The sequence below is a fragment of the Lepisosteus oculatus genome, chromosome 8 (assembly GCF_040954835.1).
Source record: "Lepisosteus oculatus isolate fLepOcu1 chromosome 8, fLepOcu1.hap2, whole genome shotgun sequence".
Lineage (NCBI taxonomy): Eukaryota > Metazoa > Chordata > Actinopteri > Semionotiformes > Lepisosteidae > Lepisosteus > Lepisosteus oculatus.
The window spans coordinates 45064518-45082800 of NC_090703.1; the positions used below are offsets into that span (position 1 = coordinate 45064518).

Genomic DNA, 18283 nt, shown 5'->3' on the forward strand with positions numbered 1-18283 from the left:
TGGAAGCAGCTGACCTCCCTCCATTGGATAGAGTAAAATTGCAGTATTGGTATTTGAGAGTGGATCCACTCTAGGACACAGAAGAGCTCTTGATTCTTGAAAAGCACTCATAAGTCACTTCTTCCACAGTTAGAATTGCATCTTCTTTTTTTTCTACATAACTACTGCCATGCCAGGAAGCCACTAACTGCTAGCATCTGCTCAGGCCTGATCCCAGAATCTCAGGTGGGAAACTATACTTTCTGAGTGGGCTTTTTCTTCACTCTGCAGTCAACTGTTTCTGACTTGTCGTTGCCTTTTGGCTAGGTCTTGAGATTTACAGTGCCTTTCAAACTAATTTTATGCATGATATTGTAAATATTATTTACAGAAAAACAAGCCACCTGTAAAATATTACCTCAAGCTCCACTGACCTAGATTGTCTTTGCTTTAGAAGTTAATGCACTGCCTAGATGGGAATTCATGATATGTTTAATAAAATATAAGAAATAATTAAACAAACTGAATAACAAGTAGAGCAGGAGCACAACATTCTTTGAGATTTGTTTTTTCATTTGGTTATAAAAAATCTCTAAAGTTCCAGACTTTTGCTTTTCATTCCCCAAAGTCTGAGTTTAAGAGGGAAGTGTGATATATGAAATACAGCTCTGAAATTTGTCTTCTGAATTAATCATAAAATGGCAGTGAACGATGCTTAGAGATCATTTAAAATGCATGGCATCTTATATCAAACAGCCAAGATATCCTATGAGACAAAATACAGTAAAGCACTAAATAAATACATGTCAGATAATTTTTTACCATTATCTTTTGGTTATAAGTTCCAGTTTTCTCACCTCCCCAAATACAGCACGTAAGCCTTTGGATATCTTTACCTAATATACGGAAATTATTGCGCTGTATCAACTTCACAGGGGTGAGCACAGCACAAATCAACACTAACTCAACTAAAACACTAATCATTAGAATTCATGTGGATTTATGTTGATAGGAACTTTGAAGAAGCAAATTTGATGGTGATACTGTTTTATGTCTTGGGTTGCAGTTACCTGTATTTATAGGTAAAGTATTTAATCGTATTTACCATTCCCTGGAAAGGTGTATATAAATATATTTATACTGGCAGGTCTATATTTATGCTATTTATACTTGGAAGGAAAAAAGGAAATGGTGTGTTTTTGTTCGATACTATCATAGATTATGAAGAGGGTTCCACTGCCTTCTTAGGCACTGGATACTTATCTTGATTCTTCAACTACATCTTCTGTGAAACTCCATAATTTGTAAGTCACAAACCAACCCTGAGAGCCATCTACTGAAGAGATAAAATCCTTATGGTGAGAAATCTCCCACAGTGACTTACATCTAAGAATGTTACTTTAAACTAGAATTTAAATTCATAATACGTTTGTTGTGCTTTTTGGGACACTAACCTTAATACAAGTTAGTGCAAGTAGATACAAGTATCTAAACATTTCATGATTAACACTGTTTAAAACTAAGCAATTCATCAGTGTGTTTGTTATGAAATAGCTTTTCAAATTGAATGGTTTGTTATGTTACAGTTAGCTTTTTCACATCACTTAATCCTTCCTCTATTTTATCTGTGGGTCTGCGTAACAGCACATTAAATATTCCATTTCTTACGCAATTGAATTAAACTGCAACTTTTTCTACGGCTGCAGAGGAATAATTTTACTACTTAACTGTAGAATATTTTCATGAACCTGTGGTATACGGAAATAAAATGTTTAAAAAATGTTGTTGACACTCACCACAAACTACTGAACAACATGCTTCCAAATATCTGCTCGTAACACAAGATTAATTTCATTATTTAACAGTTAATCTAATTGCAAATAATGCATATGATTTACATTATAGATAATGTAATAATCTTGTTATAATGTTAAAGAGCTGATTCAGTTTAGGTCTATATGAGTCTGTGACTTGAAATCTGTTCTTAATCAACCTTGAAGAGTGTGGACAGGAAATTATTGTAATTAAAATTAATTTTTCTGATAGTCAGACTTTGCAAGGTAACTGGAAATCCAATGTGAACAATTGATGATGTCTGTTTCAAGCCCTCAAAACTGCTGCACAGTAATAAAATAATATACATTGTGAAAATTCCAGAAATTAGTCATATTTAACAGTCCTCCAAACTAAACCACAGAAACATCAGAGAAACATTCTTCTTTTGGATTATAATGAGTCACATTTCATCAGAGTAGAATAGATACAGAAAGGGTCCAGATAACTTATTGGTTCATGATGAAGAATGGTCTCTTTTGCATTTTTGGATATGTATTAATAAGCTGAACATGTTGCCAGCAGTTCGAGCCCATTACCAATAACCTGTATAATGTGTTGTTCTTTTCTTGACATTGGGTCTGAATGGAAGAAGGTACAGGGTGAGAGAAAGAATGAAAACAAGCTCCAGTTACATATCCAAGGCAACCAGTATGAAGGGCATTCGGTTGCAATTACATTAATTCATCTGCATGTTAATTGTTGACTGCAGGGCATTTTTATATTGATGACTTGTGATCTTTATAAAGATATGGGTCATTCTTTGATGGAAAGCCGGTCGTCGATGACCTTAATTTAACCTTTATGACCTTTGAATAAATAATTTTATCCACCCATTATCAGAAAGCTGCTTAATCCTGGTAAGGGCCATGCCAACCTAGATGTTGGCCTATGCCAGATGTTGAAATTGGGAATAACACTCTGGATGGGATAGGAGTTACTGCTTTTGTTTCAACTAACGGGATGTGCTCTAATGACAAGATGTGGCAGTTCTATAAGGACCTCTACATAAATAATCATATAAGGATGTCTGCTAATCAGAAAAATAATAATAAACACATGTACTGTAGCACTATTACATTGAATGCCAATTGTTCTGCAAAGGAAAACAGTCTGATGGCTTTTGTCTTAACATACTTGAGTTAACATAGTAAAATTGTAAAATTGGGGCACCTAGAAATAAATTCAATTTTATCCCATTGTATGAAATCCTTTTGCAATCTAAAATATAAAATACAAATTTTCAAATACATTTGGAAGTAGGACTGACACACTAAATGTGACACCGCATGCTGCAGTGCCTCTATAACTTTGAATTTAGATCAAGTCTCTGCTGGTAACTTTGGTGCTGTAGTTTCAGAACAGCATTTGCATAAGATAACATTACAAAATACACCACATCAGAATGTGTGTGACAGGGTATGCTTTTTCCTGTAGCTTCTATTGTTTATATAAGCTAGCTATTTATAACCTTGTATTTGTACTCATGAAACAGGAAACAAAAGGGTAAAATGAATGTAATTGCTGACGTATGCCTGAAATCTTACAATACATGTGTATAGCATCCTTACTTTTTAGAACAGTAAATAACAAATTTTAACTGTAAAGAGAAATTTTTCAGTATTTCTACAGGTATGAAATTCATCAGTAACATTTTAAAGCAAGAATATTATCTTGCTCCAAATGATCAACACAACACCCAGGGTGATACTTTCTGTTGCAAAAGTGTTAGTCTCTTACTTTGTGGCTGATTTAGTTTGTTTGTGGACAGTATAACTGAGCCTTGGAAAACTGACAAATATCAAATATTTTATGTGTGCCAGTAGTACAGTGTACAAAGAAGAAAAAATTCGACCTACAGGTACCTCTGTAACGTAAGCACTTTGGAAATGAGAACCACTACTGTTTCTCGCATCAGACATATAGAAACACTGTTTGGTGTGGTATGAGGTCACCCAAATTTGCCGCGCAGGTTTGGGAATAATGAGGATTTGATACAGTTCTTCTGGAATTTTCCATTCTCCTTACAGGACCGACTAGCCATGGAGTAGGCTGAAGATGTTGTGACTGGCAAAGAGCATAACAGACATGCTTAATGGATTTGAGATAAGGCAGTCTTATGGGTCAATCAATCCTGGCACACTAACGCATCTCTGAGAAAGTCATCTGGTGTCCTGCCATGCTGGGGGACAATCGTTATTGTCAATTGAAATGAAGCTTGGCGCAGCTGCTGTGAACTGATCAGGTGATGAGCAGAGGAATGCTCTCATGAAAATAGTAGCGAAGCCCATATTCTCTCCACAGTTGTTCACAGGTAAAATTGTTTTGCATTGTTTTGGATGTTTTCTGTGGTCCACATTGCATTGTTGAAACACTAGCAGTGACAGAATTAAAAACAGGTTATTTCCAGTAGTTTTCCAGTAATTATTTCTAGTAGCAATCCACAGTGTAGTTTTATTTTTAGTAATTATCCACATTGGCATGGCAAATACGGGGTTGTTTTCCAACCCCCTGTGGTTTTTCAGGAGCTCTAACACAACAGTGGTTGTCTGATGGTATTGCGTCACTAAATGACTATTGGTCATTTGCTGTCGTGGTTGGATGTGCTTAACATAGTACTATAGATGATTTTCCACTCAGTTGCATGCCTCCACCTACATGGAGGGATCAAACACTTCCTCTTAATTGATTCTTCTAACATGTGGAATGTCAATTTGTCAGATGTCTTTCATTAACTTTTGTGAAGGGATGCTTTATTTCCACACTAAAGAGCTGTGCGATCTTGTACAAAGCACTATTCAGCATTTTATGTGTAGTCTAGTTAAAGAATATCAAGTGTAATCAGGCATAGATGAATTCATGTATTTGTTCACCTGCTTCTAAGATCATGTATAAGGTATTAAAACATATTTTTTTTGTGCGTTTGTATACTCAACTAAGCCTTCAATTTTATGGTATGCAGGTATATATAAATACATAAACAACCCAATGCTTTGAATGATTACTGTCAACATCAGTAACAAATATGTATTTAAAATACAAATTCGTTTTTTTTTTTTACATTTTCTGTTACATAACATAATTCACAAATGTGCCAGCCTTTCATAAAATACATTTCTGAAAATTGTTAATTTGTTAGATGATTTGGTACAGTATATTCTAGATGGTACAGTGGCTAGTGCCTTATTCGTCTTGGGTTTTGGGTGGAGCTTGCATGTTCTTCATGTGTCCACATGTTATTTGGACATGCTCTCTCTCTCCCATCCTAGCGTTAATCCCGCATCGGCAGGGTCCGCTTGTCGGGACGCCCGTCTCCATTTGGTGGTTTGAACCAAATCTTTGAGCTGACGTTGCCATTAAAAGTGACCAAGAATACTCCAACTGGCGCGTTGCTCCTTCTGCCGTCAGAGTGGGGGTTGGGGGCGGGGAGCAGAACAAAGTAATGTAGCCAATTCATAGAGGGGGATTATTAGGAGGCATGGGAAATTTGGCCAGGACGCCAAGGTTACACCCGTACCCTTTTCGAGAAACACCCTGGGATTTTTAATGACCACAGAGTTATTTGGACATGCTGTCGAGGTTAATTGGTACAGTATCTCTGAATTGCTCCATGCATATATCAACCCATCCATTTTCTTAAGTGCTTTATCTAGTACAGGGTCACGGGGGACACCACAGCCTATCCAACTTGGATGCAACTTGGATGAGACGCCTGTCCATGGTAGTGCAGACACACAGATACAAACACACACACAAACACACAAGAGCCAATTTTACAGAAGCCAATTAACCTTCCAGGATTTTGGACAGTGGGAAGAAAGGAGAGCATCTGGAGGAAACCTTGTGAAACAGGAAGAACATATAAATTAATGCTAAGCACTGCACCACCGCGCCACCCACCACGTATCCAGTATGTGTGTGTGAATTGCGATGAGCAGGCGTCTCCTGCAGGGTGTAGTCCTTCTTTGAGCAACGGGCCTGTCGGGTAAGGCTCTGGCTCATGGCTTCTAAAGATGGTTTTCCTGATTGTTACTCATAACATATACTTTATGTATATTTAAGTTTCCCTGGACAAGTGCTTCTGCTCAGCAAGTAAATGAAAATCTATGTTGTGTTATTTTCCCACTATTAAGAAAAATCAAATTGATAAAAGGTGCGCTCTGAAATATAGTATTTAGTACCTGACATCTTGCAATGTGGATGTATCTCATCATAATCATGAATAAACTGTTTAGAGGATTCTAAAATTATAGTAATTTCAAATACACCATTTATAGCAAAATTGTGCTTGAATACAAGTTTTTCTTTGTATACTACTGTACATGTTTAAAAGTTTCCAGAATGTTATCTGTTTTTTCTTTTCAATATACAGTACACTAAGAGTAGTTAACAGTATTTTTAGTTTTTTTTAAGATTTTATTATTTAAAGATCTTAAACAAGTGTCTGCTACAGTAGGTGGGGTTTATGTTTTTGTGGTCTGTGCTAATCTAATTGCTGTATACATTTACAAGCTGTTTTTATTATAAGGTAATCACAATTAACATAGTATCTGAACAAATAACATTTTTTTTTCTTTAACAAGGGGAAATGCCAGCTGTTGTGACACTGGTTTTCTTTGATTTATATAAAAACGGTTGCTGCTTAACTAAACACTAATACTGCATGTGTGCTGATTTGGCTTAAAGTTACTGTATCTTGTCAAAGTTATCAGTTAATGGTTCAACATGGGAAAAAATTAATGTACTTCTTCATGGTGTACTAGAAATATTGTCTAAACACTTACAGCAAATAGAGATTTAAAGAAAATGAACCTGTCTTGCAAGAAGGGACAGTAACTTGTTAAGCTTAAAACTAAAGGTTTATTGTACTTGTTCAAGAGGGTCTATTATTTAAGACGGGAATCCCCCCTTCAGGAATGATCCAGCCAATGAGGAGTAAGCTGATTGTCATGGTTGCATAACAGTAATCTTTGGTTTACCCTTTGGCCTTTTGTTTCACAACACCGGGGAGCTTCTAGGACACTGAAACAATTCCGTATTAAATCTTTGCCACATGTTGAAAGAGTCGAAACATTTTTTTTCCCGATTTTGACTGATTACAATCAAAGAAGAGTTTTCACAGCCACACATCAGTGCATTTCTATTAATCGTGTTGTAGTGTGAATCACTTCTCTCTTCTGTATGTACTGTACAACGTCTCACGTTGGTACAGTATTAACTTTATATTATTTTTGGATATTGCATCATATCGTTTCTCGCTTTGTGGCAAGTTGTGATGTTTTAGCAAACTATTCATATTCTCCAATGACACAAATATTTTTGCAGGTCGTTTAATAATTCAGGACCATGGGGTTCCATTACTGATATCGCACGGAAAATATCTCAGATGTCAACTTTTAGAAAGATCTCTTATTTTTAATTATTAACTAAAACGAATGGAACTGGGAGTTAAACTGGTCTAGGACAAATTCAAATGTGAGAAGTGATATTAGTTGGTAAAAAAAAGTTTTATTTTCAGTCTGCTCTTATTATTTTCATCCTTGGCTACTGGGGAGTATTTTGGCAGCGGGAGAGAGTTGTGACGATGAATAAATGCTCTACCTGTTGCAATCCTTAGGGTGCGCTCATATTGAGTATTACCGGAGAAAGCATTTCCTACGTGCGGATCACGGCTCTTCCTGTAGTAGTCAACTCGGTAGAGTGTTTATGAAAACATTAAACAGATGAATAAGTTTATAAATAACTCGCATCGGGAGATAAATACGTCCGCTAAAATCATGCTTATGTTGTATATTTAAAGACCGAATTCGAAAATTCGACAGCTCGTCGGTCAATAAAATGTAAAGGGGGAATTAAAAAAAGAGAAAAAAAACTGTTTAATCTAATAAAACATTAATTTTCTGCTGAAGTAGTCTGTTTTTTTTTCTTCCTGTGCGTACAGCCCTGAATCGCGAGTTGTGTAGTTGGTTGCTAATGATGATGTCGTTAAGCACTGAGCTGCAGACTGACCTACTTTTCCCTAGTTCTCAGTACCTCACAGTCAGTCGTGTTTACTAGGAGCTGCCTACAGAAGAGAGAGGAGGAAGAAAGAAAAAATATCACATGAAATTAGTTCAGTGCGCCGTCACACAGTGGGAATCGTGATTTTGAAGCCGGGAAAGACAATATTTGTGTCTGCAACATTTAAAGTTGGTATTTTACCCACAGAGAGTGTGATATTTCTTTGTTTTGTACTTCAACAAATGCCTTATTTTATGCCGAGAAGACTATCTTACATCAGGTTGCATGTATGCAGTGTTAGTAGTGTACTGCATATTGGAAAACGGACCCTGGCTAAAAGAATGGATTTTAAAACTATTCATCTCTGATTCAAGGTATGTCACGTTTTTAACTGTGTGTATATTTCTTTGAAAATATTTTTACGCCGAGATAAATATTTTATCCTTATGTGATATCTACTGTACTTAATAGTAATTCACACCACCGGACAAGTTATTTCCGTCCCATTCATTAAAGGATGATAGTCCAATTCTAAATTCGTAGCCAAAGTTAATTATCCTTAACCAAACATTAGAAATGCTGATTTGATTATGTGTCAAATGAGAAATGGGGTGGGATTGTTGTATTACACAAACCTATTTGAAAGTATGCGGCCAAGTCATGCTCGCCGTGCCTTGAGGTGGTTACGAGGAGTTAAGGGGAGCGACGCTATTTGGTTCTTTATGGAAATGGTAATCTGATAGGCACGAATGCTAAAATAAGATTTAGTTTGAAATGTCACTTTGTTATGGTTGATACCTTCACTGGTGCCCAATATTGTTCATTGTGTACTGTAACGTTTTGTTTGTAAATTACACTTTTAAAGATTAATCAATAGGAAGTAATGGGTTGATTATGTACGGTACAGTATTTACAGTACTTAATCCACGAGTTGTGCAGTTTCAGATTTAAAGTCTGATAAACCCTATGCTGACCTGTTACGCTAAAACAATGAATGGATAAGGGTTGGAAAGTTTCAGGAAGCTTACTATGCACGATTCTTGGGTTTTCTAATATTTATTGGACTGGCCGGGTTTATGAAAATCTCCCGTTTTCATTAATATGTTTAAAGATTAGAATGACGTCCTAAAACCTACTTTTTCGCAAGGTTAAAAAATTGTTGGTAAAGAATTACTTAGAGATTTGTATTATTTTAGATCTATTCCATCTTTTCTTATTAAATTGCGTGTGTGTGTGTAACTGCTATAGATACATAACATGCATTTTTAAGTGTTAAGTTTGATTGGATACAGTACATAGGATTCACCAAATCTATCAAATAAATATAGAAAGATATAAAAAACAAACTATGCTAACGAATCTAAATATACTCCAGCAAACATTAAGTAGAAGATAGTGCTTGAATGTAATTTTATATTTGAGGGACAAATACAGTAATAACTGAATATACAGTATGCTGAAGTACATTTTGGTGTAGATGAATTATTTACAGTATATACATTTAGATATAGATATAAATATATAAGGTATAAACACAGGCTTGGATGGATTTTTTTAAAAGTGGTCAATGATGAGTGCTGTATATACTTTAACTACTAGAAACAAGAATTTCTTTTTAGACTTCAAAATAGGCCTAATCTTGTTCCGCTTTTGAAAGGTGGTTTGAAAAGTACAATATCACATACAGGTTTCTGCATGTGTGTGTTTTTTATGAGGAGTAAAAGTATAAGCACAAAAGGCCAGAAGCTATTTTTTCCTTACAAACTTAAAGATACTGTAAGTTAAGATAAGTTTCGTGTTTTTCATCAATTCTAAAGGATTATAATTTGATTTTAAAATGATTTTTTAACAGCACTGTCTGTTTCTTATTTTGATCTTGAAAGACTTGTCGAAACCAGTTTACTTTGATACAGTACTTTCTTTTTAATTCAAGTATTTAGTCCCTATTAAATACATGTACTGTACAGTTCCTTCTCCTTTATTGTTTTCAGGTGTTGTTGTAACCTTTCACATTCTAGTGTATTGACACAAAGTCCACACGTACAGTATACTACTCACCTCTGTATGTTAGGCGAGTTTGTTGCTGCATGTTATTCTGACACTCAGCTCAAAATCTTTGTTCAGACACAGTTAAAAGATAGGAAAAGTCATGTCATTTGCCAAACCGATTTATACCATACGGTGTCACAGGAAACCGGAGCCTACCTGGCAAGCAACGAGCGCAAGGCAGGGTACACCCTGGAGAGGATGCCAGTCCATTGCAGGGCAAGTGTAAGCCAATCATACATGGGGACAATTTGGAGGCCATGGTAAAGGCCAAGGGGGGAGATTTGTTCCAGACACCAGGATAACTCCCTACTCTTATTGAGAAATGCCCGGGGATCTTTAATGACCACTGAGAGTCAGGACCTCGGTTTAACGTCTCACCTGTAAGACGGCGCCCACTACAGTATAGTGTCCCCTCCACTATACTGGGGCATTAGGACCCACACAGACCGCAGGGTAGGTGCTGCCCCGCTGGCCCCAAGAGGTCTCCCATCCAGGTACTGACCAGATCCAGGTACAGGCTCAACCCTGCTTCGCTTCAGTGGGTAGCCAGTTGAGAGCTGCAGTGCGATATAGCTGCTGGCAAAAGATAGGAAAAATATTGCTATAAAGGTGTTCAAGTGAGAGATTAACCCAAACAATGCATTAATTAGACTTGATAGACTTGCTGTACTACAAGACATAGATGAGTGTAACAGGTATTCACGACTGCCTGAAAAAAAATATGGAGCATTAATGATGCAACAAGAAGTGTTGAAAAATCACAGCTGACAATTAATTTGGTTAAACATTTATTTTATTTGTTAATATCATAATAATTTATTGAAATTTGTACTTGATGTTCCAATACATGGTGTTTCTTTATTAAACAACTGTGTTGTGTAAACGGCTTTGTGGGTGGTATTACTGTAGGATGCTGTGAGCCATACTGTACTAATTGTACTAAATCTTTTCTGTTCTCTTACCTAAAAGGCATTTGAGACAAAAATGTCCTCTTGTTTCAAAGAGTGCTTAGAATGGATGTCTGTTTTTTTTTGTTATTGAATCATGTGTAACCTTTAATGCATTTTTTGAAATATCTCTTTAAACATTTTCATTTATATTAGTCATTGGAATGAATATAAGGATATGTAGGTTTGGTTCTGAGCATCTCAGTTGAAATCGTATTGACTGTGAATGCCTTTATCATTGTCTCCTCCTATTGTGGATCTTTGTCTTTTGCCTTTTTTTCATTCTAGTTTGTTACAACAGTTTTTTTTTTTTTGCGCTCTTGCATTTGGAGTTCGGGGCTTCTCAGGCATTTGGCCAAAAATATAAATTCTAATGCAACTCCAGAGCTCTGTTTTTTTTGGATGCCATAGCTTGGAATCCTCAGAAGTGAAGAAGAAGATTATTTTCTGGATATTCATCAGTGCTTTATTGTTGTGGATTGAAAAACAGGAGTGATCCTACATCATACAGTATAAACAGTGTTTTTCAAGATGCTTACGTGTGTTTCATTTTCAGGATACATGGAGTTCTTGCATTCACACAGTTAGCATGAAGTAATAAATTCATCATCTGGGAAGTTTCATAAATAAAATAAAAGGATAATGGCTTCTAGCTTATGCACCAGTTCCTAGAAACTTTGTTGTTCTATGTCCATAAAAGGTTGTACACCGACTGAACCAGCTTATATTTCTGTCACCCTGACAGTGTTTGAAACAGATTCCACCTAGTTTCGTATATCGATATAGATCACAGGTTAAAATATAATGTGCAGTGACTGCTAGGTTGAAATCTCTGCATGAATAATAAACTTAATTTATAGTACTTCATTTATTTTCTTTTAGATATTTTGAATTATACAGTGCTTTGCAGAAGTATTCAGACCTTTCCTGTGATTCCCTATTTTGTGTAATTACATCATGATGTAATGCACATTTCTAAACTTAATATACAGTATTGTATTCAAAACCTTAATGCTCAGTCCCAAGACTAAGATACTTTACAGTGAATGTCAGCAACAAGTAAAGAGAAAACTCTAAAGAACAGTATTCATTGCCCATTTGCCTTGGCAGATTTGCTCAAGCTCTCTCATGCTTATGGATTGGTTATGGACTGCAGTTTTCAAGTCTTTCCACGGATTCTCAAGAGAATTCAAGTCAGGCCTTTGACTGGGCCACTCAAGGACATTCGTTTCCTTATTCCTAAGCCACTCCAGTGTAACTTTAACCTTGTAATTCACATGTTTAAAGTGAGTCTTAGTCCCAGTTTCAGTTCTTTAGCAGACTTAAGCAGGTTTTCCTCTGATTTGCCTAAATTAATTTGTTGTTGCTCTGCCACAGCCAATGGTTTGAATACATATGCTGTCTTAAGTTTCCCATTTTTCTTTGTTTTTTTTTGCTTTGAATGTGTGGAGTTAATTGCGGCTTCAAAGTGTCATGGCAGCAAGTTTTAAAGCAAAAAAAATGAGAAACTGATCAAGCACCTGATTACCTTTGCAAGCCACTGTACTGTACATGAAGCTTTGAAGAAATGAATAGAAATTATCTTACCAAAGCATTTTTTGGAAGCCCTTGCTGGCACTGAAATGCAGTAGAGATATATATTACTTTATAACACCTTTGCTCTCCTAATAAATGAACACTTATGGATCTGTTATATTTTTGTTTGTAATGGATAATGTAATAAGTATACACATAAGCAAAAGGATAGGTAAAACTATTTGATTTCTGAATATAATTTTAGATTATCACCATCATTTTGACAACTGTTGGTGTGTTTTTTATGCATATACTGTAGGCGGTGCCATCTGCCAAATATGTGTAATTGTTGCATTATTCATTTCAACATAATGTAACCAGACAAGAGAGTAACAAACTATGCATTTCATTATAAAGATTTTTTTTTCATTGGTGAATTTAAGCAGCCTAATTATTTGCCGATCTTTGTGAAATAGCCAACTGCAGGTGACAAAGAGAAAAAGATATGTGAGTGCAACATTTGGGGAATTTAATATAATGAAAAGATACTACTTGCTGTATCTCATAGGTAATTTGGCTTAAGGTCTAGAATTTGGTTTTTACTTAGTGGTGGGTAGTAGTTAAGTTTGACTGAAAGGACTTCCTTTGATAGGCTGTTTTTTCATTTTGGTTTACTGGAGTCCCTACAATTGTGCCTTTTGAATTTTTAGATTTACAGTGCATTAATAAACATGAATTAATTAAGCTAAACAATTCCTTAAATTGCTTGCAATCTAAAGTCCAAGCAGGGAGAATTGTGCTTCAAAGAATTGAACTGTTCTAAGATTTAAGATTACATCATTAAAATGAAGCCATATAAGTCAGTATTAACTATTAAACAGAAGAATGAATAACATACAGTATGTGTATGTGAACTAGAGGCAATACTGTTTATACCTGCATCTTTACATTATACCTGGTTATGAATATCATTATTGAGACGTGTAGGTTCTTTGTTTAAATGTTTCTTGTATATTACCATCACTAAGTTATTATTATTATTATTATTATTATTATTATTATTATTATTATTATTATTATTATTATTATTATTATTAAGTTGGTATAGAAGCTGACTGTAGATCTGACAAAGTTTAGATAAATGAGATTGTGCTGCACCTGGGAGGCATGTTCTCAAAGTTCAGTAAATAAACTTAATAATCAATAATCAAGAGTTTAAAAGCTCAGTTCTTGACTGTGAGTTTTCTATCATCATACTAGTTACAAATAAGAGGAGGTGCTATCCTATACAGTCGTAACTGGCCTGTTTGGCAATTAGTAGATGAAATTCTTATGTTCACTTAATCTGTACATGTATATCATTGCTGATATCTGTAGGTAGAGCTGTTCTGCTTCAGCTTGCTGTCTAATTATCAAAGAGATGAGGTGATAGCTGTTACAGAAGAAACTAAACTTTAAGACTGTAAAGTGTAATGGAGGTAAGAGTTTCCAGGTTTCCTTAAATTGCTTGCAATCTAAAGTCCAAGCAGGGAGAATTGTGCTTCAAAGAATTGAACTGTTCTAAGATTTCAGATTACATCATTAAAATGAAGCCATATAAGTCAGTATTAACTATTAAACAGAAGAATGAATAACATACAGTATGTGTATGTGAACTAGAGGCAATACTGTTTATACCTGCATCTTTACATTATACCTTTGATATAATTATCAAAGAGATGAGGTGATAGCTGTTACAGAAGAAACTAAACTTTAAGACTGTAAGGTGTAATGGAGGTAAGAGTTTCCAGGTTTCCGGGTATTTGTGTGTCGGTTTAGAAAGATACAAAAGGGGACCCACTTCATCCACCACCTGGGTGATGTGTGGCAGCCACAATAAGTTAGAAGTCCTAGTACACATCAGATCAGGTAGAGGTAATACCCTTACGATTCTGAACAAGGCCATGGGATCTTTAATGGGCAAGTAGTAGGGACCTCAGTTTAACGTGATACCTGTCACCATATTGGAGCATTAGTTTAGAAATTCTGGTCCACAGGGACGGCTGCACCATTTTGATCCACTGATACCACTTACAGATTTCCTTAGAATTGGGTTTCCTTGGGTTTCCTTAGAAGCCCATCCCAGTATTGACCACACCCTTCCTGTCTAAGCTTCTGAGATCTCTTGAGATCAGGCTAAGGCATTACTGAGTAAAGCTATCATTAAAGTTAAACCTGAGTATCTCATTAAAGTACCAACATTAAAGCTCTGTTTAGAACAATGTAATGACAATTAAAAATTAAAATAACAATGTAAGTTCTGCAGATGTAACCATTTTTAAGTCTCTTCTCTTGTTAGTTTTTTTTTTCTTTTCGTCAGGAGCTTCTTGAACTCTAATAGTGAAATGCTATGTTCTTTTTTTCTAAGAACGTTTGAGCTACATACATTTAAACCACAGCTCACTTGGAAGTAGAGCTGAATTCTGTGATTAATATTATTTATGACATAAAAGACCATCATGTACCATCTGATTGTTTTGCCTTTGGCTGAAGACTAATTAGCCCTTCTATTACAGTATTTATTTATTAAGATTTCTTGTGTCTTCTTTGAAAATAGATTCAAACATTATACAATATGAATATAATGTTTTCTCTCTAGATAATCAAAAGACTTAAGAGTTACAAATTATGCACATTGTGTTATGTGTTCATGTCTGTTACGAGCATTTGTTGCTGTATCTTATTCTGACATTCAATTCAAAATCTGTATTCTTCTAACACAGTTAAAAAAAGATAGGATAAGTATTGCTTTGAATGTTTATCTGTGTATGGATTGGGTTAATCTATGCAACCTAAGACTTCTAAAGTTAGACAGCAAACACAGGTACCTCATTAACAGTACACAAGCTGTGGCTATGGATATTAGTAAAAATGTTAAGCAAGACAATATGTTTGTCTGACAATACTGTACAGTATGTGTATAATATGTTTTTGAATTACTGGAAAAGAATAGGCTGGAACACTATGTAGTAATGTAGTAATGTTGATTAAAGATTGGTGCCAGATTTCAGAATTTACAAGACTTGGGATCCTAGTTTGAACAAAGTTCAGTGTGAATGAAACAGAGTAAACCCTATTCGATTCTGGAGCCATCAGTGAAAATATGAACCCATGTATTTATTTTGCTATCCCATTATTTCAACTCATTCAGTGTATACTGTATGCAAGCTCATATGTATTTCATCTTTATAAAAGCACAGTTCACAGGCATCTTTAATAGCAGATGCGATCTTAAGCTTGTGAGATTTACTGATTGAGGTCAAACCCAATTTTCTTTTCTTTGGCTCAGAGCAGATGAGCCTGACAGTGTAATAGGCTCTTCTACTCACTTAACAGTATCCCCTGCTGCTCTCTGATCCTTAGGGAAATATGAGTGTCATCTGAATCCGGTCATTTCCTTAAGAATCAACTCTGTGAATTTCAAATACAAATAAAAATAAATCTCTTCCTTCAATAGTCTGTTTTCAGAAATCTTCTCCTGTACTCTATCTTCTCTGTGTTGTTTGTGCTTTGTGTGTTGTATTGAAAGATTTTGTAAGCCATGTAGAATTAAGTATAGACATTCACATAGAGAAAGGATACTATGCATTTACTGTATTTTAAGGGCATCTCTGCCAGTTTTATTTTAGCATTATTCTATTATGAATACAGTTGCTTCAGTTTTCAATGCGAGCTATAAATATGTGGACATTTCAATCAGAATAAAGTTATTTGTCCAAAAGTGCATTATAGTTCATTTACCAGTTTTGGCACTGAATTATCACTGGATAGTGTAAAGGTAGGTGCCTTATTCACTGTTATCTAAGAACCATTTCCCATTGGCAAAGCATTAAAAGAGCTTTGAAACCTTTTGCTGCTTGTGCAAAAAGTGTTTAAAAGTTTTCTGGAAGTCACTCTAGAGTTACTGTAAGTACAGTATTTGTGAAAAGGGCAATAGATTTTCTTACTTAAGTAGAGGTACGAAACCCATCAGGTTTCTGTTGAGATGGATATTAAATGTTGTATACCTCAAAGGCACCATCACAAGCATCTTAATGTCTGTCTTGTGGCCTTTTAACATAACTGCTACACTATGTCATAGTCTTTTACATTCCAGCTGGGCAATGGAGGTACCATCAGAGTATTTTGTTAACCCTTTACACACTAAAATTAACTGTGCATTTGTGTGCATATCTTCCTGTTTAGTTTACTCACCATACCACTGCCCTTTTGAGGTTACAAAGTTTATCAACTTCAGTAGAATCACGGTATCTAATCTATTTTTAACTTGAGCTATCTCTGCTGTTGTAATTTAAGCGGCTCTGCCTTGATTTATTTTAACTTTCAGTGCTTTGAAAAGTGTCTCCTGTGTTTATCCAAAACAACTTCCTGTGGTTATCAATTCCTCTCATACGGACAGAGTAGATGATGCAAATGTATAAGACCCCGTTTGCAGGATTCAACTCTGGGTTAGATACGTTGCTCAAAAAACAACATCTGTATCATCACCTGGGATTTGAGCCCCCAACCTGATAATTGGGAACCAAGAGGCCAGAATCCACCATTACATTGTTGCCCACTTTCATCCTCTTGAGCTCTAATGTTTGTTATAATATTTATTTACAAGTAAAACAGCTTCATACATTTTAATATACATGGTTTATTGATATTTAACATTATCCATTGCTGTTGATATTTTCAGAATGCCTTTGTTCAGAATTTTGGGAAACTGACAGATATTCATGCATGTAGAATAAGAAAACCCTACAGCAGCATTTTAGCGAGATTAAAAGCTTTCAAGCTGGGTCTTAGTGAAGCTTACAATTAACAAATAATATAATATAAAGTATATATATTACACAATGATCAATAAAAATGGTGAATCCTGCTACTGTAAATCCATGTATTCTGTTGTATCTAGTGTAATTTCATTATGGGGAAGGTACAAAATTAAATACATCTACTGTAATGAGATTCCTCATTTTTTTAAATAGCCACATACACATACAGTAGGCTTTTGATCATCTTCGTCTCTCTTTCCTGTTCTTCTGTCACAAGTTGTTGTGTCATTGTGTTTGAAGTTGTGGAACATTTATTGCTTTTCTAGTCGATTGGTTCCCTCCCAAGCATATACGTCTTGTTTAAAAAAAGAGTCCTAAAGATGACATTTCAATCGCTCATTCACTCATTCTGTGGTAGCTACTGTGTAGTAGCCTCTGGATGTTGCCTAGTTGCTTTTATTTGCAGCCAAATTGAAGAAATTGAACAAAACTCACAAGAAACTGTATTGACAGTGGAAAGCAGTAGTGAAAAATGTACATTTCTATTGTACAGTATACATGAAACATTGAGCAAATAGTTTCAGGCCATATTAGCATGGCTGCAGCCTGGAATTTTGGAGCCCTGAGCAACCTTATGAGAAGGGATCCCTCACTGCACTGTGCTGTGCTTCAAGTACTGTGTTTTCTCAAAGCCACTAAACTATTTAGAAAGTGGGTAATAAATCATGATGTTTGTTTCATGCATTGCTTATTACCTTAGCAAATTAATAAGCTTAATAAGCTATACACTGAGATATCCATTAACAACGTTATTTAAATATTGTCACAGGATGTTGGGTTATGTTGGGTCAGGGGTTTGCAACCAAATAGATAAATTTTGGTTTCAATACATTCTTTAACATAATGATCATCTCATCTCAATAGTTAGGCAAAAAAGTTTACAAAAACACTGCTTATTCCAAAGATTGTGGGCTCCATTTTAGCCTTTGAAAATGTACAGTAGATCTGAAACATTAATGTTACTAGTTTATGCTCAAAACTGTTTAATTAATTTATTAAAATATACTTTAGTTTTTCAAACAATTGTTGTCATTCTTATTCTGTTGGGAAATTCATTTTACAATTCAATAAAGTTAAGTATCATATGCTAAATATATTACT

General features: G+C 35.3%; 1 protein-coding gene across 4 annotated transcripts in view; it reads left to right on the plus strand.

The window, feature by feature from the left end:
• npas2 (neuronal PAS domain protein 2) overlaps positions 1-18283 on the plus strand; it is an 86683-nt gene that overhangs the window by 31346 nt on the left and 37054 nt on the right. For 2 of the 4 annotated variants that reach the window (XR_001478852.2, XM_015351470.2), the window contains exon 1: positions 7862-8186. The exons of the other annotated variants lie outside the window; for them this stretch is intronic. The gene's annotated coding sequence lies outside the window, so the exon portion shown is untranslated. Of the gene's footprint in view, positions 1-7861; positions 8187-18283 lie in introns of those variants that run through there. 4 annotated transcript variants of the gene reach the window in all.